Genomic DNA, 24,279 nt, shown 5'->3' with positions numbered 1-24,279 from the left:
TATCTAACTGCACACAAGCCCAGCCTTTATAGCTGTGGGCCTGGGTCATTGCTTTGCGATGAGCAGAGTGCTATCTAAAACATCATCTACGCAAGCAAAGCATTATCTCTGCTTTTTAAGGCAAGGAGACAGGAGTGAGGATGCACAGGCACTTGCTTGCAAAGCAGTTACTAAGCATACGTTTTCTTCTTAAATTTGACAGGCGGCTGGGGTCTGTTACAATTTGTTAACCCAATCATGGGCTCCCACATGGAACCATTATGGAGGACACCCTAAGGTGACAAATCCTGGCTCTGGGTCTTTTCCTGCCAGCTTCAGCCACTCTAGCAGAGTCTAGGCACATTCCTGAATAATGATCATACAGAACCACCCACACTGTTAACTCCTGGTGCTTGAAACTTAATTTTAGCTCTACACAACTTAACGTAGAAAAGTTTCAGAAATAAAAGATATTATATTTACTTTATATCTCATCATAGGACTGATTTTTCTGATTGCTCTAAGCTGCTTCTTCTTGGTAAAGCACCTAATTCTGCAGGTGAATTCAGTACTTTCTTTGGGCATAACTAGCCACTTTGGGCTCGCTAACTTCTATTGGTCAAATACCGATACACTTAATTGATTTCATTGTTCATCAATTTCAGCTGGGAGCAGAGGGAGTGTCACTCTGTTCCTCAGCCCACCCTCAACCCTTATCATCAGCAACTCAGGCCTCCGGAAACCAAAAAAAGCTTTTGTTTCCCTTCTACAGTTTCAACAAACCCAACAGGATACATAAGCCTGGAGAAAGAATTCAACACAAATGTTAAAACAAAAATCAATAAACCTGAAGCAACTCCATCTCCGAATCATGATACACAATGACATGAGATTAAGTGTGTCAGGCCCAAAGCATGGGTGAGCCTGACCACCTGATTTCTATTCTTCAAAGGAAGGAAAGTTTTCCTATTTTTTATTATCACTCTGTCATTGTTTCTGATTAAGCCAAAAACTAGTGTATGAAATAATTAAGCATTGAAATAACAGATTTTTGTTGTATCAATTACAGAAGGCATTCAGAGGTGTTAGGAAAAACCACCTCTGTAAAAAATGCAAAATTTCTTCCACTGTGAAGAACACGTATACAAAATGCAACAGAGAATTCAAGCTCTTGTGGAGAGGAGCAAAAGCCACAGAATCAAAGCAAAGTCATTACTATGAGTCAACTCAAAATTCACTGGACAATCATGTTCAATGCATTCAATGAAATTTAAAGGCATACTGCAAACCATACACTTAATGATCTGCAGGCTAGAGGAAGAATTTCTCTCTTTAACAGACAAGAGTAATCAATAGGGTGCCCCACCAAACAAGGACCAAAGAACAATCAGGTTTTTAACAGTTCTGATATATCAGCATTTTCTAAAGATCAAAATCCAGAAATTTTAAACATTGATTCACACCACAATGAAACAAGCACTTAAAAAAAAAGAAAAGAAAATAAGCACATAGAACATGTACATAGATCAATGAGAATTTCTTGAGACGCTGGAAGAAACAGGCTATAGTCTTTTACTTGAGAAATAAAACTACTTTTAAAGATAAATGCTAAAACACATTTCATCATTCATGTTGCCTTGAAAAATCTGAGGCACTTGTATCTGATTAGAAAAGCAATTCTGAGTAATAGTGTGTTACAATTCAGAGCCAGTTTGCTTTAGAAGAAAAGAGAAAAGAAAAGCTACCGTTTCTCATATACTGCACAAAGTGTGAAGTGTCTCCCTGCCTCTTTCTCCTCCCGTTTTCTAAGCTCATGCTTCCCAACCCTTCTGAAACAAGTATGAGAACCTCTTATTCCCGCCAATATGCCAAATGACAAAAGAAAATCAATTTATTTGTGTAAGTATATGCTTAAACCTTGAACTGGAAGAGAAAGATATCAGAAGTCTATATGGAACTTATTTCTACATTCCTGAAATCACACACACAAACGTTCACACAGACACAGACACAGACACAGACACATACCCCCTGGATTACTGGGAAATTCACAAACTTAGGATTTCCATCTTCTAGAAGATAACTTTGTAGTTAGTTTAAAATACAAAACTGTCAGCTTTGGAAAGCCTTGATCACCTGCTAAACCATCCAAATATCAAAGAGACCCAATTAGCCTTCTCGGTAGAATGTAATTTCCCATGATGGCAAAACATACCCTAAAAAGTCCTGGATCTAAGTCTCGTGTTTATCACTAGCTATGATCGTTTTTAAGCACATTAACAGATTCAGAAACGTATGTCTCAACAGCATTTATTCTTATCGAAATAGTATACGTGTTCATTTGCCTATACAGAGACCAGGTCCCATGATGGAGTTTAAGAGCTATTTTGTGTATTGCAATATTTATTTTTAAGTGCAGAAAAGGAGGGTGGGTATTACTCAGTTGTAGAGCACCTGCATAGCATGCACAATGTCCTGGCTTCAGTCCCCAGTACCTCAAAAAAAAAAAAATAAATAAAATAAGGGCATATTTAAAAATGAGTAAAGTTATAAAAAAATGCAGACTAAAAACCACTGCAATCTAGGAGACACAATTACAATAAAAAAAAACAAGAGTTTCTATCAATTATTGGCTATTTGCCAATCGCAGAGACAACCAGAAATCACACCTGATAACCATCACGTGTGATTCTCAGCAACCCTACTAAGTAGACACGGATGGGAAACCAGGCTCTGCAGATGAGGAGACGGAGCTCAGAGGAGCCGGGGACGCTGACCGTCCTGCTTCCCGTGACACCACATCAGCCCAGGGCAAGCGCTGACGGAGCTGCAATGAGGGGACACCCAGCTGCATGGAACCTTGGGGCACTGGGGAGTCCCAGAAAACACTAAAAACTGTTCAGTGAAAAACCAGCTCAAATATAATACACTGTGCCACATTCTTTAAACAGGGAACATGAGTGAGACCTTTTTGATGCCTCCGTGTCCTTTCTGCCATCGTCAGTTACTTGCCCTCACAGCGTGACCAGTGATGAACTGGACCCCATATGAAGCGCACTCAGATGGCAGAGCATTTGAAGCTGTTTTATGAAGTTTGTAAGACTCTGTCTGTGCCTCACACAGGCGGTCATCCATCACTTCTCACCGGTGTGGATGTACCACCTGAAATCACTCCTTTCTGCTTTTTAAAATCCCTTCATCTACTCCAGACTTTTCAATAGCAAAGAAGCAGCTAAACCACAGACAGTGGACAGCTTTTCACCAAATTTCTTGAACAGCCCATCGGACTACCTGGAAGCCCTTTACTTTTATTAAACCCACTTCCAGGTACTTCATCATTTTCGGATTGGTGGACTTGGCCTCTGACTGAGCTACTCAGAGAGCTCCCAGCCTCACATCCGTGAGAGGACCCTGCTGTTGGGAGAAATCAGTGAGAAAGGCGTACATCCCCCAGTCATGTCTGCATGGCTAGAAGTGCCACAACGTGCTAAAAATTTATACCATCATAACCCCTGGGCTCCCATGGACTGGTTTCACATTAACCAAACTCATGAGACACTGATGCAAGAAAACCAGAAATTTAACTTATTAATGTAACAGAAGATGTGAAACTATGAACCAGACTGCAATATCAGAGTTCAACCATGAGTATATGTTCTCCTCCACGGCCCAAACACGGGCAGGCAGTCACATGGCAAGTGTGGACAGAAGCAGAGCAGGAAGGATTTCTAGATGAATTCAATGGACTAAATTTCTGTTATACCAACAGATCTGCTGCCTGGAAAACAATTAATTCTAATCACGGTGCACTCTTCGTGGACAGTTGCCGAGACACGACTGTGAGCACCTGTGTAACTCTCCTTTCCCTGTCCTTTCTGGGCTAATTGATGCACAGACGTACAGAAATCGAGGGATGCAGATACATCTAAACACCCAAAGCCCATTCTGGGAGCCACAATACCATACAGCCAGGGTTAAAATACTTGCTCTGCCACTTACTAGTTCTGTGACCTTGGTCAACTTACCCTCTGTGTGCCTCAATTTCCACACTGTGAAACTGGGATAACAATCAAACCTTCCTTACTCGCTTGTTGAGAAGATTGAAGGATTCATTTCTGTAAAACGCTCAGAAAAGAATGTAGCACATTTTGGGTGCTCAAAAAATGTCAAATTAATATTACAGTGGTTTACAAGTCTCCTTCCTAATCATCTTCTGTGTTTCCTGGCTAGACTAATACCCAAAGGAAATTCTTATTTCTCCTTTTATAAACTCATGGGATGAACCCTTCTGTTCCATCCCACCACCTGTTTAAACTGATGGAAGGGATACCTCCTCCCCACTCCTCTGGGCCATGCAGAGTGCTACTCCCTTCACAGCCCTGACCCCTGGCCCACAGCTAGCCCTCCTCACATTAACAGATTGAGTTGTGATTCCGTGGAGACAAGCAGGGCATGTGAAACCCTTCCTTTCCCTCCAGTGTTGACTACCCTAGGGAAGCACCCTGGATGCTCAGCTCCATTGCAGAACAGCCCTGTGCATGATGGGGCTCATTCTCTCAAGGGAAGGCTTGCTGTGGCCCAGAGATACCTGGGACAGGGTGAGTCTCTACTTCTGGGACACAGTATCATGACACTCATTTATCCACAGCCCTGAAGTTCATGGAGAACGTGGCTTCATCAGTAACAAAGAAGACATTTATCGCCTGCCTACTCTTTTGTGTCATCTCTCAGTTGGCTGCTGGAGACAACATGTGTATAAGTATTGGTTCCCCTTAGGCCCCAACATATATGAAGTAACAAAAATTTCTGTGGCTTAACGTTGGTCCAGGGCGACTGTGTAACAGTTCTGACTCTGCTGATGCTAAATTATGGGTGTAGGAATTATGGAACGTCCTCAAATATCTTTCATCATAAAATCAGCTTTTCTTATTTTCTTGTTTCTTTGTAATTACCAAAGACTATAAAATGATGGCTGCACACAAAACAGCAGCTAAAGTTTATGAGCTCTCTTGACATACCCACTGTGGTAAACATGTTACATAATTACTAATTCTCACAATTCTACAAAGCAGATATGAGTGTCCCCTTCTCACAGACGAGGGGAAAACTCAGAACGAGCTGACTCAGGATCACATGGTTCAGTGTCAGCACGTGCAGGCAAACCCAAGTCAAGAAACTACACCCCATCACATATGTACCAAATCAACTCCCACCAATTAACACACAGCGGCGGGGTCAATACTCAGGGAACTCAACACACTTTTCAGCTTTATGGTGCTCCAGAGGCAGCTTCTAGCTGTTTTAAAATATCCCGGCTCACTGGTTTCTAACACTAGAAGAAAAGCCCGATTTTGCCATTGTTTGCACAGCAAGTCTGAAATGTTCACAGCGAGATAAAAGAATAAAACTATGATATAAGCAGAAAAAATTTTCCAGGTAGAAAGACATAATGGACGTTGTGCTATTCTGAAGCATTAAGCAAAGGAATCAAAATAAAATCACATTGTTTAAGCCTTATTTTACAAACAGAAAAATTAAGACTGTAAAAAGTTGCAACAGCGCCACCTATGGCTAAAAAGACCTTCCAGGTTGCCGGGAAACATGCAACACAAAAATTGACTGTAAGATGAGAAACGAGAATCAGATAACTAGAAGCTTATGTAGCATATACTGCACTTTGCTTCGGGGGGATGGAGGGGTATTCAGTATTTAATCTGATATTGCTAATACTCCTAAATATAAACAAAAGACATAGGCTCATGGAAGCTCATCTTAGAAGAGGAAAGAATCCAGTCCAGCCACTTCATTTTACACCAGGGGAGACTGAGACCTGAGATCTGTCCTCCTGGCAATCAGCAGCAAAGCTCTCCTAGGTCTCATGTCTTGCACTGTAGTAAAAACCAACAGAACTGTACTACGCCTATATTCATAAAAGTCACGTCTGTATTTTTCCAACAGTAGGTAATCTAAGTATCTTGCAAAATACTTCTCAAAGAGCCAGGAAATCATAGAAGGGTATTGAAATACAAAAACATTTATTTACATATTAAAACAGCATGAGCTTTATTCTCTCTATTAAAAAAGTGACATGTCAAATCAAAATTTTGAAATTTTAAAACCTGAAGAGTGCAGAAAAAAATCAAAATTTTCTTTAGTCACAAAAGAGAGAAGCTTATTCCCTGATAATAATCAATGTGGATTTTTCTAAACTTAATGGTTCTGGTCAGAATCCCGAGAAATTAAATGTCTGATGGATGGTTACACGGCAACATGAATTCTGAGCTTACATTCTGTGTAAATAATCTTCAAGGTCGTCTGCTTAAGGCAATTTAAGTAGTCCCTGTCTCACTAGAATGACACAGATTTCATTAAAGCTTCATACTGCACTTAAAAAAACAATCCTAGTTACTTGAAGCCATATTAATGTATATCATATATACACATATTGAATATGCATCAGAAATAAGCTACCCTTTTTAGTATTCAGAGTTGATACTTCTAAACTATCAGTCACTGTGAAAGCACATTTTTATTAAGCACCTCTACGGTGCTTTGTATACAAGGCGTCCAGCTCTCACAGTCAGACAAGGTAAACCATATTACTCAAATTTCACAAATGACGAAATATACTTAAGCCATGTAAAGAACTAAGATATTCATCATCAGGAAAGAAAAGAGTAAGGATTTTACTTACAATACTCACTGACAAAGTTTTCTTTCATACTAAGACTACATAAAACAAATTCAGTGTTTGGAAATTTTTCAGTAAATAAGCACCACTAGAAAAAACAAGTAACATCATTAGCAACAGTTGGACTTTCAAAGACCACTTCTCTCTTGCACAATAGTTATTTTAAATGTTTTGTTTTTAGTTCTCACAAAGCACTAAATTAAAAAACTATTTCCTTTACAGTCATTACCTGAGAATAAAACATTTGTGAAAATGTACAATTTTAATTTATGCCACTCTGCCTCTCATTCTCACTGGTGTCTCTCCTTTGAAGACCTCATCAGGCTGAGATAGCTAAAATCGGTCATTTATGGGCTCACAGGAGTTCGGGAAAACACTCAACGGGAAGCTGATTAGAGGAGCAATTGAGAATTCATCCTGTGCAGCCTGGATTCCAGCATCGAGCTAGCCACTGCCAGCTGCGTGTCATTTGGGGCAAGCTGACCCATCTCTCAATCCCTCAGCTACAAAAAAGGAGACACTGATACCTACAATCAAACACTTGCTATGAAGTAAAATATGAGCAAAGCATTTTAGCCTCAGTTAGGCGTCCACTCACAGCGAGTTTGGTCATTATGATGATGAGGATGGCTGTTAACAAATTAAGCTCGACCAAACAGGAGAAATCACCTTAAAGGAGAAACATTTTAAGTCCATGAGTATTTCCTTTTGGGTGGACTGTAGAATATTCTATAGATTTTTTTTTAATAAACCAAATTTTGTCCATTAATTGTAGATTTACAGGTTCATGGACAAGTCTCCAGAAAAATAATTAGAGGCCTCTAACCTCTGAAAATTAAGATGTAAATTTAAAAAAAAAATCAGGGAAGAGATTATACCTCATTTGGGAGAGTATGTGCTTAGAATGCATGAGGCCCTCAATTCAGTCCCCAGTAACTCCATCTAAAAACTTTGTTTTTTAAGAAATAGAGAATTAAAGCAAAAGGATGGAGGAATACGGAAATTTTTAGAGACTCATCTCAGATTTAAGATAGGGAAGAAACCATCCAATTCTCAGAAGAAATCTTGAGGACTATGTAAACTGGATCTGAGATGTCTAGTCTTTTAACATTATTCATGAAATCATATTACCAAGTCTTAAAACTACCTGATAACCCACAGTGGTGATACTGATCATAACAGCTACCATCACGTATCGAGCTCCGGCTAGGACTGCTCTGTTCTGACATCTCTACCCCTAAGGCCTCACCAGGCGGAGAGCACTAAATTCGGTCATTTATGAGCATCTCGTGTAAGTCCTCCATTTGTGCTTCTCACTCTCCCCTCACCAGCTCCTCTGAGGGAAGCACTGTTATCATCTTCCCCACCCGCAGATAAGGCCACTGAGGCACAGACACTAAACCCGTTCCAGGCCACATTGGAATTAAAGGACGTCTGTATTTCTGCTGTTTTGCTTTTGACAAAGGAATCTGAGATATCAATTCAAAGCAGACTGTTAAATAATCAAGTCTGTCAGGTCTTCACCTCAAAGAGCAGATACTATAAATTCCTGATGTAGGATGAGGCTGCCGTCACAAACTGACTCAGCTTGAAATTAATATCCAAGATGAAGCAGCGGATACACGTAAATATTCACGATTGTCAAGTCTGCCCACGGGTCTGGGCCCTTCACTGCCTGAAAGGGGGTGAAATCCCCACCCGTGTCTGGGAGGGAAGCGCGGCTCTTCCCGGGCTCACCCAGGCTTCATAGGCTATTTACCCCCACAGACTAGCCTCAACGGTTAAAAGCTCTCAAGATTTTTACACCAGGCAAAACTGAAAGACATTTCTGTAGATGGAGCACTTTCTCAGGCTTAAATTTTTTTGCCTACACTCAGCCAGAGGGAGAAAAGAAACAGGACTCTACAAAGTCCTGACCCTCACCACTCACAGGAGTAGAATGACCACAGCAGAAGATGGCCCTTCACATTGCAGGATGTGAACAAAATAAAGATGCCCCAACAACAGGCACTCCCAGACACAGCGCTCAGCAGTCTTCTGCACAATCACGGTTGTGCAGCCCTCAACACCTTCTATTTCCAGAACACTTCATCAGCCCAAAAGAATCCCCCTATCACTAGCATTCACTCCGTAATCCCCCTCCACCCAGCCCCTTCCAACCATCACCTGCTCTCTGCCTCTGCATGTGCCTTTTCTGGGCTTTTCAGATCACTGAAATCAACAATATCTGGCCGTTTGTGTCTGCTTCCTTTCAATTAACATGCTGTTAGCAAGGCTTGTATATTTTGAAGTGGCATCAGCATCTCTTTATTTTTTATTTTTTTTGGAAACGTTAAAGATTATTAGAAGGTGGTAAGTACTATCAAAAAGAGTAGAGTGGAGCATAAGTGATTGTGTTTCAAAGGGAAAAGTGTGGGTTGAACAGTCAGGGTGGACTTCCCAAAACAGGTGGCATTTTTCATTTTCCTCTTTTTTTTTTCTTTTTTATTCACTCTTACGTGTGAATAATGTTCCACTACATGGAGATACTACATTCTGTTCATCCATTCAGCAGCTATGTATGGACGAGGTCCAGAAGAATGAGTGTAAGGGGTGACTAGCATGGATGGCATTTAAGCAAAGGGCAAAATGTGTTTTCAAAAAAAAGCCAACAAACAGAGGCGCAAGGAAATTCAGTGCGTTTCTGAGCAAAGTGCTTGCTTGCTTCGGCAGGACTACCGTGCAGGGCTGGGGCGGATATTGGCAGGAATCACGGTGAGGGAGTCACCTGAGAAGACATCCCACTGCAAGCAGCTCAGCCAATCCTCCTCCCTCATCCTGTATTGTTAGAGCAATGTTTCTAGGTTACTCTTATTTCAATTAATAGCATTTAACTGCACGTCTGATCATCACCATCAGACCACATTACCTCCAAGTCACAGAAAATCATTCACTGACCGGAGCAGCACCAGGACATAATGGTGATGGATTAGGGAGTCCTGCAGCATTCCAGCCTGCAGGCACAAACCCCACATGTGCCCTGGTGATGTCCAGAAAATAAAATGCATGGAAATATCTCACTGCTGGAACACGACATCTGCCCTCAAATTTCCCGAAAATCATGCTGGCAAAGCACTACTCAACCTTCTCAGTACAAAAAAAAAAAAAAGCTAAGAAGGCAAATTTAGGCTCTTCCATTGAAAACCAGCAGCCACCACTGCCAGTATTTGAGCTGGAATGCTCCTGACTTTGAAAACCACTGCGCAGTTACTTTTCAAACGTGAAACTCATATATATATACCACGTAGATGATATTGCAGTAGGATTTTTCTTTTCAAAATTTCCAGTTGCAAAATTAGCACAAGAAAGTTTATGTTTAGGCTTTAAAAAAAATCAATTATCCTCCATTTTCTTAATTTTGAACTTATTATTATTTTATAAATGGAGCTATGGTGCGTATTTAAAACCTTTTGATTTCTGAAAACAAGACGTTTATGACCTCACTATTTCAGAGCAAACTTTAACGATTCTTTGAGAGGTGGGGCCTGGGGTGCTCACTAACAGCTCTTTAAATACTGACAAGGATGTGCTATTAAGTAATACAAAGGCTCTAAGTCCACATTAGCTCAGAAAGCAAAGAAACCACACCAAAGACTTCCTTAAATATTTTATATATTCCTATTCTTTTGAATATTAAAGCTCTTAAAACATATGATTTTTTTTGAAAAAGACAACAGCTGTAATAATTTTCCTCTCACCAAGAAAGCAATCTTTATCAGGAATAAAAACCCCTATGGAAATCGAAATGACAGGACGTTTCTAGCTAAGTGAACATCCAGATCTGAACACAAACCTAAATCCTATCAGATCTCACTCGAAGGAGCTCTACAAAGGCCTGGGCAACCCTGGAGATTAGCTCTTTTGTTCCAAATGTTGGCTGAGCTAAGATAATCACACTAGGCATGGAAAGAGAGAAGAGGAATGTCCCCCTGGCAGCCTCCATCAGTTTTCTTCCAGCCACAAGGTGCCTCTAGGGCAGCCCCGCTAACAAGTCCCCCATAAGAAAAGCCGGCATCCACACTGCCCCTGCCGTCCCCAAGTAGCCCCGAAGCCCATATCCCAGCCTGTGAATGGTCTTCAAATGATCCCCCAGTTGGTGGCACCCTCCACCTCTTCCCCGCTACACACACACACAAAGCCACGACAGCCTTCCCAAAGCACAAATTTGATTACATCAACCCCACTTCAAACAGTTCAGAGGCTCCCTGGTAGAGTTCTAGCCCCACCCCAGACCCTGCTCGCCCAGCCTCATCTCAGTACATAGGTCCCCAGTGACCTCAGGAGCCCCCTGACCTGCTCCTACTTCCCACTTGCCTCCAGGTTCATTTTGACTGTTTCCCAAGGAAGCCTTCCCTCCCTCCAACCTCCACAATTTGTTCCTCTCTTCCTAGAACATTCTAGGCTAACTGACAACGCTAAGCTCTCAAGAAGCAAATACATTTTGCTTATTTATGTGGCTACATTCTCTCCCCTAGACTCACTGAAGTGCACGTGTTATGAATAAATGAATGACGGGTTGGATCTCAAAGGGACAGACATACCTGCTCTCGCCCGTCCCGACCCTTTTGTCTGTAGTATATCAGAAGCAAAACCAGAAGTACCTTTCCTGAGGGTCACTTCTGTTGACACCCTTCACTGCCTACTGTGTCAGTTCTAGTAAAACTCAACTTCTTCCAAAGCCCTACACCCCGGACTCTCTCCAGTGTCCTCCCCAGCAGGGGCTCCCTCCACCCTGGACCGCACAGGGCACTCTCCCCGGGTCCCCACGCCAAAAGCCTCCAGGCCTCTGCCCGGGCTGCCCCTGCGATCTGAGACACATTCTTGACTCCTTCTCCTGGCTGACTCTTACTCTGTCCTCACAACTGAATGTACAGCCCATTTCTTCCAGGAAGTCCTCTCTGATAATGTCCTTTAGGTCTTGTCTGGGCTCTATCTATAGCAGCAGTACATGGTGACCAACTGGGTGTTTGCCCGCTCCTTTGAGACCACAAACACTTGGGAACCACGTGGGAAGGAGTGAGAGATTACAAGACAGGTGGGGGAAGCAAAAAGCAGAAATCACAGCCCAAGTCCCAAATTCAAGGATACTTTCTCAGAAAAAGGTATAAACTATTTCACACGTGTGCAATTTGGCTACTATTTTTGTGGCTTGTGGACAGCAAGAACTTGGTGTTCTAGCCCAAAACCCAGGTTACATGCAAAGAAATGTATATATTCTTATCCAAAGGAAACCAGAGCTGCTCAACAACAGTTTTCATTTAGAACTGAAAGGAAATTTGATAAAGGCAATCTCTCTCTCTCTCTTCTTTCTTTTCTGGAATCATATAATTTTAGAAGTATTTGCGTGACTAACAGACGTCTACAGCCCGTGATTCTGCACTGAAGTGTTTGGGGCTGAGGAAGCCCAGATTACATTCACTCTGTAAATGTAATCACACCAACACACTGATAGGTGCCGTGAGTGGTGGAGCTGATGTTCCAAAGCAGGCAACATTATTCTGTAAGAGAACTCTAAATAGAAAGTAAGAAATGCAATGTCCTGTACTCAATTTCATTTGCTATATGGGCCATTAACTGATAGTATATTTTGACTAATGAAACCCAAAAATAAATTGTCAACGTCGATTTTCTTCATCTGACCGTTTTATGCTAACATCGGATATTAAACTCTCACTCCATATGGAAAGCTCAGGCCTATGCTGCAGCACAGATACATCCCGAGGAAGAAAGCCGACCAAGGGAGAACTGGAGAGTTTCCCTTCAGAAGCTGCAAAGTCTGGTTTTGCACCTGTACACCATTTGCAACCACGTCATCATCAAAGGAGTTAGACGTTACCTCTCTGGGGCGAAAATCACTGCGTGCTTCAGAACCATCAAAGAATGCTGAGCTTTGTGAACCAGTCCAGAGGCGCTTAAATCATACTTTTTCTGAAAGGCTCCAAAACTGACCCACTTCACCATTCCAGGTATAACAGGGAAGTACTGGAAACAGTAGAGAGAACATGCCCTTGAATTCTGACAAGGCCCTGCTTGAATCCTGCTACATCATTTACTAGTCACTAAATGGACCAATTCTTTAACCCCTCTGAGAAGGCTTTCCAATCCCCAAAAGGGGGCTGTCAGCGCCCACCTGGGAGGCATGGATGTGAATGCAACACGCAAGTAGGGCGGCCGACTGGTACCTGACACGGGGCCTGGCTAGTTTCCCTCGGCTGCCCTTTTCCCCCTTTAAACTTGCACTGTTCCCCCGGTAACGATCAAGCCCCCGGAACAGACTGCCCATATCTTCTGTGTATCCCTGGATACATGCCTTACCCTTAGGAGGCCAGAAAAACAACTGCCTCCTCCCAAGTCACTAACAATGTTCTTAAGAGTCTGGGTATTTTTAACTCTATTTTTCAGGGAGACTATTCCAGAATTTTGCAAGCACCATTCTCCAGGTTGGCTCCCCTCCCAGTGCCCATCCCTTCTCACCTCAGATCCTCTGTCTGACTGCCTTCTGTTCATGGGAAAGTGAGTCCGGTAAGGTGGGGCTCCCTAGACCTCCCTCCCTCCCTCACAGGTGATTGTGACTAACTTCTCCCCATTCCTCACTGCAACTCTAGCATCTGAGGAGTCTACCCTCCCGTACCCTGCAGACTCTGCACCTTCCCAAGACGCACACGTGGCCACGACCCTCCCTTCAGATTTCTTCCTGGCTGGCCCTGCCCAGCCCCTGGCCCCTTAAGGATAACTGGCATTGCTTTGAAAATGGCAAACGTCACTGACTGACACACCAAAGCTGTATGGTCTGGGCTTTCCTCCAACCAAGACACAGCCCTGCCACCCCTCAGCCTCAGTCTGCAGCTCTCGAGATGATCTAATTCACATGCAAGGCTGTGAACACCAGCTAAGAATGACGACTCCCAACGTGTATCTCTAGTCCGGCTCCTTCACCTGAGCCCCAGGCTCATCGACCCGAGTGCCTCTTTGAAGTCCTAATTTGGATGACAAATGGCATCTTAAAAATGCCTCATGTCCACCATTTACTCTAGAATTCCATTCCTGGCAGGTATCTCCCAGACTCCCCATTTTAGTAACAGCCCCAGCACCCACCGAGGTGTCTGAGGTCACATTCAATTTCCACTGTTCCCTCCCCCAGGCCCTGCCCTGGAATCAGTCCTGTTATTTCCATCAATAAGCCCATCTCAACTGTAGTTCTGTAGGGACCATGGCCGGAAACACACAAGCTCACAGCATGGTGCACTAACAGTCCTCCGTAGGGTGCTCCCTGGAGGGGGAGGCATCTCCTGCCGCTGTTCACCTCAGAAGGCAGTGGATTCTCACACAGGATGTCCAGGAGAAGGGACTCAAGGTTCTCCCATGGTCTGAGCTTTGAAGGGCCCGAGGTCTGGGGGAGCTCCTAATTAGCAGACACACTTGTCAATGAGCAGATGAGGATGGGGGAACCCACGCAAGGCTGTTATCACTTCAACTCATGGGCACTCAGGAGCCACGGGAAAGGCCTGTGTCCAGTGTACAGCCCAGCCATCACAGATCCCAGCCTGCATTTGCCAACCCGGACAGCCTAGACTCCATCTACTTGCGACACTTACTTCTGTTCTGTTCCCCACCCAGAATGTGATGGACTCATTCAGATATTCTGGCCTGTCTCAAGCGAGACAAATTCAGTGAAAAATGAAGTGTCCACATTTGGACCAGAGCATGAAAGGAGAAACAAGGCCTCATGGTCAGCATGATGGTGGTGGCCACACCCTTCCACCGGGTGAGATGAACCATGGTGAGGGTGAGAATCCAGGGTCCTAGGTCGGCCAAATCATCTTCCTTCACGGTTGTCTGGGGTGTTGGAGACTGACTACCACAAACTAACGACACGGCTGTCAGTGGTGGATGTCAGCTGCAACAGAAACGGATTCAACTCTTTACTGCCAACATGGGTTAAAAGTAAAGGCCGGGGCAGGGAGGTCTGCACGGCTGCTGAGGCAAACCACAGACCCAGCTCTGAATGCCCACTGGCTGGAGCAGAGAGGAAGCTACGGCCCTTTTAGCTGTCCCTGTGTCCAACAGATCCAGGTGAGCCAGCTACTTAGGAGAAGGTCATGTTGTCCTGATACCCAGAAAAACCAGCCTCGTAAAGGGAACAAATAGTGTCATGGATTTTAGACCCAATTCTGCCCCTTTATGAAGGCAAAGTAAAGTAAATGGCACGGGGAAGTTGAATGCAAAAAAAAAAAAAATTAAAGAACCAAACGGTGACCGCTTCCTCCAACAGCGTCCGCTGCAGCTGTCACCTCCGTGGCGGCCACTTCCTCACCAGTGACCGCCGGCCAGGAAGCGCCGTCATGCACGTCACACAGCGACAGCCAGGAACCGCGTGCCGAGCACGTTTGTGTAAAAGCAGGAATCGAGCAAAATGCTGCAGAGTTTGACCTTACAAGTTTAAATACTCCATGAAAAGAATCCCTGAGCAGCCGACAAAATCAATTCGCATCTTACTTCTTCAAAACAATCAAACAAATTTAATAAGGGTGCATTTGTCACCAAATAAAAGGAGGACCAAACATGTTCCTCAAAAGCAAGGATTTCAACAGGTATCAAACACCAGTGGGTGATGAGCTAACAAAGCAAATATTCCAAAAAATTAGAAAATAAAAAATGACTAAGATAATAGATGGATCAAAACAGCTGTTAAGTTGTTGTTTTTAAAGTGATGGAGACTGTACGGAGGGCAATCTGGCTATTTCCAATGCAGGGTGTGCACAGCCCACATTTTCAGAAGCAACAACATGCTCACTGGGCAGTACAAGTGAAAAAGGAGTAAAGAAAAAGGAAAAGAGGAACAAGAGAAAATTAGAATCACACAAGAACAAAAATGATTTTGACTGCATGTACAAGAATTTATGTGAGTGTGTGAGGCCAGGGACACGGGGATGGTGAGGCCCAACCTCACCTCCTGCTCAAGGGAAAGCAGGGGCCTGAGGGGAGCGGCGCTGCCGGGGGACCACAACGTGTTCAGCTCCCCTAACCCAAATTCCACCTACAAGCGTCTAGGCAGCTTTTGAGCTACAAATTTTTGTCGCATTTCAGTCTGGACCGTTTTACTCACTTCCACCAAGAGTAGCAGGAGAGAATGAGGCTCTGCTCCTGCACCAAAGCATTGTTTAGAAAATTAATGACTGTGGAATAGTAAAAGAAACAATGGAGTAAAAGTGACTGGAGGAGAATGTGCTTGACCCTAGCTCACTGGCCGCGTTATCTCAATGACGTTCAGATGCTGGCTGAGCCCTTATGGTACCACAATAGACAGACCCACAAGGAGGCAGGTTCAATGCGCTGAACCACTGTGGGCTAAGTACACATCCAGCTACTCCGCCAAGTCCCAAGGGCAGACATCAAAAGGCAAAAACAAGCTGGCATTCTCTGGTGGGTCTGCAGACTCAGAGACAATCATTTGTTGAGCAAAAATGTCACCAGTGCCTCCTATGACAAAAGAAGTGGCACTGGCGTGGGGGCTGGGGCAGGGCTCCAGGCTTCCACTGCTCACTCACCAGTCTGTCCAGGGGGAGAAGGTGGTCCCTGCTTAGGTTTCGCTGATGCACCTACCTTGACTAATGTCTGGGGCCTCAGCAGGAGTTGACAGGTGAGGTGAACAGAGCCAGACTCTGTGTAGCACGGTGCTGGGAGCTATGCCCTCAGCAGTGCCCAGGCTCCTAAACTTGTCAACTCATCTCCAAGAAGCAGATGGGGAGTGCGAGCATGTAGATCACAGGGCCCTGTGAGGACAACTACAGATCATGGCCACGACATGCCTCTCCTCTTCCTTAAGCCATAGAGGTATTTCCGGGGAGGAACAGAAAATTCATCCAGAGCCTGCTAGGTGGGCTCTCGCAGGTGGGACTAGTGTCCCCTGTGCTTCTCACTCACAGGGCTGGTCTAGACATTCTTTTTATTAATTCTCTAGCATCTTCTCCTCCAACTTACCAACAACCAGAAAGTAGGATCTGATCTTAGGTAAGTTCAAGAATCACAGAGCACCACCTCCAAAGCGGGCCCGGTAGCACATGCCAGGTCTTCTGACCGCCACCTGTGGGACCACCATGAGCCCTCTCCAGACTCAAGGACCGAGGCCGTAGGCCGGGGGGACACAGCTTCCCTCACTCACCCCAGCAAAGGTTTCCACGTCTCGGCAAAGGCATCTCACCCTCTTCAGCCCGAGGGACAACACGATAGATATATGGGGAAACAGAGCAGAAGGTGGGGGTTAGGCAGCCCAGAAGAGCTCATCTGTACTTCCGAGGCAAAGTGGGGCCATTGACTTAATCACAGGGACAAAGTGGGAATGAACATTTCCCTGCTCTGTCCCATACACCGTGATACGCCTTTCCCTGCATAAGGAGTTCATTAGGAAGTCCCTGGCGGTGTTTCTGATGTCCTAACTTGGCATGGTGGCTGTCGGGCAGGAAGAGACGGCCTGAGCTGAAAAGGTGCTGGGCCTGGGAGGCAGGTGACAGCGGCTCCAGCCGCAGCTCAACCAGCGCCTCGTTCTGCCTCTCGGGGCTCAGCATCTCATCTATAAGCAAAGGGATGAGCATGTACCAGGACAGGCTGCCCAACAGAAATGAAATGAGAGCCATGTAAAGAAAGTTTCCCAGTTGCCACGTTTAAAATTTGAAACAAAGAAACAAACCAACAAACAAAAAACAAATACTAGAATGTGATTTTAAGAACAGATCTTACTTAATCTACTGTATGTAAAATACTATTATTTTGACATGTAATCAATATAGGAAGTAAAGAGATAGTTTATGTACTTTTACTAGACAAGCCTCAGCGTCTGATGTGCATTTGACCTACAGCACATCTCAGCTGAGTCCAGCCTCCTCCCCAGTGCTCCTAGCATCAGTGGCGTTGGCTACTTTATTGGACAGCAACTCCAGGGGTTCCACCATGTTCCTGGCTGTAAAGCGGGAGTAAGTGTCCACACTAACCCTAAAAGGATCTCTCTGAAATAAAGGCGGATTCACTTTGAAATGTCTGGAAACCGGCGGGCTGCACCTCCCTCCCCCCTTGGCTACAAGATTGACTTCTTCCTTGCTGATCCCTTTCTGGATGTAGGGAAGCAATCCAGCACACAGCCAAGGTGGACTGGCCTCCAGGTAAACTTACCTGCTGTCTGTGTCCAGTCCCATGAAGTCCTCCTTCTCAAACGGGATGCAGGGGAGGGGGATCTTGTCCCCAGAATTCTTGGGGCCACCATCCAGCCACTTGGACTTGAGCAAGATGAAGAGTGACTCAGTGAAGTCCTCGATCCTCTTCTCCACCACCCTGCAGTACTCTTAGATTGAAGGCAACGTCGGTGCGCGTCTGCTCGGCTACCTCCCCATGCTGCACAAAGACAAAAAGCTGAGAGTCATTAAGCGATGTGCCATACAGCTCCTCTGCATGTGGAGCTTCTCGAAGGCCTTGGCAGAGAGACATTCGGTAATGGTGACAAGGCCCACGACCTTGGGGTGTTTCTGGAAGACGCTCCACCGATTCTCGGGCACATAGCGGTGCCTGTAGTGGATACAGAGTGTCCACTGGGAGCCACAAGGGCTGATATGGCTAACCGAGGTGAGTAGCTGATAGATGCAAAAGAAATTCTCCTCTGAGATGATCTCTATGGATTGGACCACAACGGGACGAGTCTGGTGGTCCTCAGCACACTGCACATAGTCAGGGATGCTCATGTTGCAGGCCCTGCCGAGAGGGGAGAGGAGATCGAGGTACATTCTCTGCTGTGTGCTACGGGCCCATCTGGGTTGCGGTGACCTGGTGTGTACCAGCCAGAAGACAAGGGAAGCCAAAGCAAATCCAAGGGTACAGTTTGTCCTCAGAGTCTGCATATGGCTACTGTAGCTCGATCACATTACCCAGCTTTTGGTCTAGGCTTCCTGCCTCTGCAGAGAAAGGTCATTTCTTATTTTCTATTTCCAAGCACCTAGCAAGGCCCTGATGCAAAGTCACTGCTCAAAAATGCTGAATAAAGAAATGAACAAAGGAAATGCTTCCCCAACCCCCTTCAGCAGAATATAAAGAAAAGGACCACAGTAGGATCAAAAGATCTGGATTCCTATTCAATTTATTTGAACTCCTAAGCTTCATAATAATGGATAAGAAAACTTGCCTTGGGGTAGAGGGTACTGTTCATTGGTAGAGCATATGCTTAGCATGTACGAGGTCCTGGGTTCAAACCCCAGTACCTCATTTTAAAAATGAAACAAGTAAATACACCTAATTACCCAGCTGAAAAAGTATTTTTTAATTCAAAAGTCAAAAAACACCTTGCAATTGACACAACATTGTAAACTTGACTATACTTCAATTAAAAAAAAAAAGCCTTGCCTTACAAGAATATATCTGGATTACGGATGTTTGAAAATGTAAAATGCATAGGGTACCACCTGCATAAAAGGAGGTGACTGTACACATGTTCTATCCCTCCTTTGTGAGTTATACTTCCTTTGTGGGGGTTATAACCTCTCAGAGCTAATTATGAGTTATACTTCCTTTGGGGGGGTTATAACCTCTCAGAGCTAATTTTCTCAGAGCAGATTAAAAATTATAAACATTACCTGATTCTCAGTACTGCTGAAGAATCAGATAACTCTATGAAAGCATCTGACCCACAGAGTTTACTCAATAAATGTTTGTTGAATGAATGAATAAACAAGCAAAGTGAATGCTGCTCCCTGCCACAAACCATCATAATGGTACTGCCTGGAAATCCCAAGCCCACGTTCACCCGACTCTGCATTAACAATGTGGGTGACCTGGGCAGGCCTGTGTGCTTCTCGAAGCCCCAGTTTAATCGTGAATAGAAATAAGGGCAATAACACAAACCTCAAATTGTTAGTGAGTCAGTAATGAATTGTACCCCAACACTGCAAGATGGAACCATTAAGAAAACTGGGCAAAGGGCCCATAGGCCCTCTCCATATAATCTCTTACTACCACATGGGAATCTACATTACATCTCAAAATTAAAAGTCTAATATTTTAAAGAGGTTATCGAGGTTAGGTGAGCTCACTGTCTCAAATAAGGAACACACAGTACAAATAGGACAATGCCCAGCCCATGAGATACACTCAGTTAACATTCCCACTGAGCCCACTAGTCCCTCCAACTTCAGAGCAAGAGGATGGGTCCTCGTGGCAACAGGCCACAGCACCTGAAGCTAACAAAGCTAATGGTGTCCACTTAAAAGAGCCCCTGTCACCACCCTTGTTCTAATTTTCTATTTGTAATTTTTTTCTTTTCATTAAATTGGAACTCCAAATTGCATAGAATTCTTACCAGATATCATGATGGCAGCCCTTCAAAACCTGACCACAGAGATCATGATGGCAGCCCTTCTTGGTGAAACAATAAAATGAAAAGCCATTTCCACAAGACCTCTGTGTAAATCTACTAGGGAACTTCATCCTGGACTGAGGAAGAGGACTGGGGAGTAGGGGGTAAACTGGGACACGGAGAAATATGGGCCACCTGTCCCACAATGGACTTTAGACTCACCCTCACCCTCCAGGAACGTCTAAATACACACAGACAGAGTGCTATGGACAAGAATTTTTTTTAAACAAATCCCTGAATCCCTAGCAGATCTTGTTTCTACCGAGACACAAATGTCTTATTTGTATAATGTTTCACAGAAGCCTTAAAATATTATCACCCCAACTTGACACATCAAGAAACTGAGGTAGAGAAGTTTATCACATTCTACAAGATTAGAGAGAGGCCACGTCAGACACCGTATTTAAATCCAAGTCCCTGCTCCGTTGCTCACACTAGAAAGTGTCACATACTGCCTCTTTCCTGCCCTCTCCCTGCAATAAATCTCTGAAGAGTCTTTTCTGTGTCACCTGCAATCAAAATCACATCAATTTTTCACAAAGAGCTATGTCACTCCTTGGAGGACATACCAAAATCTAAAGGGTTGGGTTGAGAGGAGATATTTGCATTTTCTGTTTCTCAAAGGAAACATGGCTTTAAAAGAAACTGAAAAGTATTTATCTAGTCTAAGCGCTCATTGTGCACAGAAAGAAACGGAGGCTCAGAGGAGAAGAGGAAAGGGCGTTATTAACAAATATTGCCTCAGTGCAGCACCAAGCCAGCCCTGGGCACTTCTGGGGGAGGATCTGGAAGGCCCAGGAGAATGAGTGTTAGAAAATAGAAAGAGAAGAAGAATATAAGGCCCCGTCTCTACACCACCATACCATGAATTTCCACCAAATTAACCAGTATGGGTGCAGCCAATATTAAGGTTGTCTAAACAGGTTATTGAAACCTGGAATTCTCAACCATAGTGGAAATTCCAGCATTTACTGTGCTTTTTTCCCAGTTCAATCATCAATTCAGTGGGCATTCTGTACCAGGGACTACACGAGACCTGGAGTTCTCCCAAATAAAGATCTCTATTATCACGTGTGCAAACCACATAAAGGCCACCAGAAGAAAAGCGCCCACAGATAAGATGGAATTACTGAAACTGAAAGCAGCCAAAGAGCATATATTACTAGGAAAAATGGTGCTCCTATAAATGGACTCATGGACATAGAAAGCAAACTGTATTTAGCAGGCAGGAAAGGAGGGATTAACAGATACAAATTAGTAAATATAAAATAAATGACAAGGACCTGCTATATAACACAGGGAACTATATTCAATTTCTTGTAATGAGTTATACTAAAAACAATCTAAAACATATGTATATACATATGCATATGTTTATAACTGAATCTCTGCTGTACACCTGAAACTAACATTGTAAATTGACTACACTTAAATAAAAAATAATTTAAAAAATAAGTAAAAATAAAAGCAACGCCATTAAGAAAAAATAAAAGAACACTCTAATCCCCTTAGCTGTAGGTGGTGGAGAATTCTGGTTGCAAACACCAAGTCCACTGGATCACTCCAGCAATGGCTGTCACTCTTTCTGACCATCAGAGAGTCACTTGTTTCACTGAGGTTTCTTTTCTCTTCTGTGAAAGGCTACAGCTGCAACTAACGATGTATAGAATCTCATCATTCACAAGCCCAACAAGTAGTGAGGACTTCCCATGGGCCAGGCTCTGGACAGAGGAAAATATAGGGTCCGAAATATATTCATGGGTAGAAGAAGTTTGTGCCATAAAGACGTTAATTCTTCCTGTTTTGATAGACAGATTCATTGCAATTCTGATTAGAATTCCTACCAGATTTTTCTTGGAATGTAACAAGTGAATTTATGGTCAAGATTAGCCAAGAAATTTCTTTAGAACCACCACTGGGGAGGGGTGGATAGGTCATTCATTTCCACTGCTCTTTCTGAAGTGATAAAAACGTTCTGGAATAATAATGGTTGCACAACTGTGAATATGCTAAAAGCTGCTGAATTTTACCATTTAAATGGATGGAATTCATGGTGTGTGAACTATATCACAATAACACTGTTATATGAAAAAATATTTCTTGACAAATATTTTTCTTTTTATACCACTAGTCTGTCCCACAATTTAAGAAAAACAAAAAACCAATACAAACCAAACTGTGCCAGGAGTTCTTTAGGACTGCAATATCCCTGGGTCTCCAAGGCCTCTGGTGATGCTGTTCCTGTTAACACACACTAGCTGGGCTGGGCTAGTTAGGGACTGTAACTGTCTTTTTAAAATCGACGGTCACACGTTTCACCCTTGGAGAGGGAAGGAAGGAGGATATCACAGCTTCATGCCTTCAGCTCATTTTTAACAGAACCAAGCCCTGCTTTCACCACTGTTAATCCCTCTCACTATAAAAACACGTGACATCAACAAGCACCGCCATCATAACACCTGAAAGTGTTCAAGGTACTTACCTGCGGCAGAAACACTGAGGGAGGAGACAGAAGCTTGCTCAGCACTGATGCTCCCTTTTCCCGACTCCACCAGGTGAAGCTGGGCGCTACAGCCAGAGGCTCTCAGCCCGGGGAGCAGCACACACGCCACTGAGCTGGTCCTGAGGGAGGGTGAAAGGGAAAGGAGGGCAGCCCTAGGGGGGAGGGAAAGGGGGGGTGCGGGCTGCAGCCCCGCTCGGAGGCCAGCCCCAGCACCAGCATAAGCCGCCCGCTCCCGTCCAGGTCCGCAGACCACGCCCGCCCGGGAAACAGCCCGCCCATTGGTGGGGACGGGCAGGCGGCCGAGGAGAGGAAGCCCGGGAGGAGAGGACTCGCGGGCGGGAGAGGGGAAGGGGACGCCAGCCGTGGACTGAGGGGATCCCGGCTGCGTGAGAGGTGGCAGGCGCACACCTGGACCTGGACAGCTGTGGCCGGGGCGCCGGGGCAGGTGGTGCTGTCAGAAGGGTCTGGCCAGAGAAATTCAGCTGAACACGGGCTGACTGGCGCCCTTGGGGGCTGTGAAAGGCGGATCACCCTCCCGAAGCCGCCTGAACCCTTTCCCGGGAGCCCCCCACCTTGCACTTCCACAGCCAGAAGCCCCGGCCCCAGGCAGGAACCAAAGGCCTAACGGGCGACAGAGTTGAGAAGCATTTGGGGCCAATCCCCGGCTCGGACATGGAGCTTCGAACCAGCGGACCACCAGGCACCGACAGCGCATGCGCAGGACGGACATGGATCCTCTCTGGATTCTGCGAGAGAAGGTGGGACAGCGAGGGAGGGAGAAGATGGGAGCGGGTGGAGAAGAGGGGAAAAGTGGAGGGATACAGATGGACAGGAAGAGCAGAGAAGGGATGGGTCTGGATAGGGGAGTGTCGTAGCGGAGTTGGAGAGAAAAAGCTTTACCTCTAGGGCACCCTGAGATGGCAGACCTACCTCTGTACCCTTCTGTAACCGTTCAAGTCCCGCAGCTCATGTTTTACCTCCCTGATCCAGCCCTCCATTAGATGCTTCTGCAGAAACACTACGGGGATCACACCCGTTGCCCCCATGCGGAGCTGGGTTTTCTGTTGCTCTGAGAACCAAGCACCCGCAGGTGTTGTCGCTCAGAACTTCCTTGGGAAGAGCACATATTCCCCTTTTACACGCTGGGAAACAGGCAGGAAGGATCACTGCCTTAGCTCCACTGTCCCAGGTGTTGGGCTGGCGGGGAGAGGTGTGGTACAAGATCAGAGCCCCAGACAGAGCAGACTGCCTGAGTGTTGGTGCATAGTCCCCATCCCTCCTGGGTAAACCATACCCCACCCTAGTGGAAACATCAAGGGCTCACAGTGGTTTCCTGGGGGTGGGAGAGCTGTCCTCATGTGAAGGAAAAGTCCAGCTGGGCTAACAAGCTAAGTCACAAATCTAAGTGTGATAAGTGTCGGTTTACTGATCTAAGTTCTGCTGGGCTATCTCGTAAATCTGAAGTTTAGTGTCAGTTTATTGGCCTAACAACCTAACTCGTAATTCCAAGCTCAACAAGTGTCAGTAACGTGATCTATTACAAATTGATAAGCTCCAGTGTACTGATTCCTTGCTTTTTGTTCTTTAAGTCTTATTGGCTAATATCCCCTTAGTTGTATTGAAGTATTTAAAACCTCATGTGCACGTCTTGGAGGTGCTCAGAACTTCGGAGCA

General features: G+C 44.8%; 1 protein-coding gene across 1 annotated transcript in view; it reads right to left on the bottom strand.

Annotated features, from left to right (window-relative positions):
- Positions 1 to 24,279, bottom strand: part of LOC140692910 (uncharacterized) — a 91,703-nt gene that overhangs the window by 6,595 nt on the left and 60,829 nt on the right. The window contains exons 14-16 of the mRNA XM_072957119.1: positions 23,178 to 23,351; positions 22,585 to 22,757; positions 17,876 to 18,094 (exon numbers count right to left, since the gene is read on the bottom strand). The gene's annotated coding sequence lies outside the window, so the exon portion shown is untranslated. The remainder of the gene's footprint in view (positions 1 to 17,875; positions 18,095 to 22,584; positions 22,758 to 23,177; positions 23,352 to 24,279) is intronic.

Source organism: Vicugna pacos, unplaced genomic scaffold (assembly GCF_048564905.1).
Source record: "Vicugna pacos unplaced genomic scaffold, VicPac4 scaffold_19, whole genome shotgun sequence".
Lineage (NCBI taxonomy): Eukaryota > Metazoa > Chordata > Mammalia > Artiodactyla > Camelidae > Vicugna > Vicugna pacos.
The sequence above is the reverse complement of the archived record's forward strand: the minus strand, read 5'-3'. Positions and strand labels throughout refer to the sequence as shown.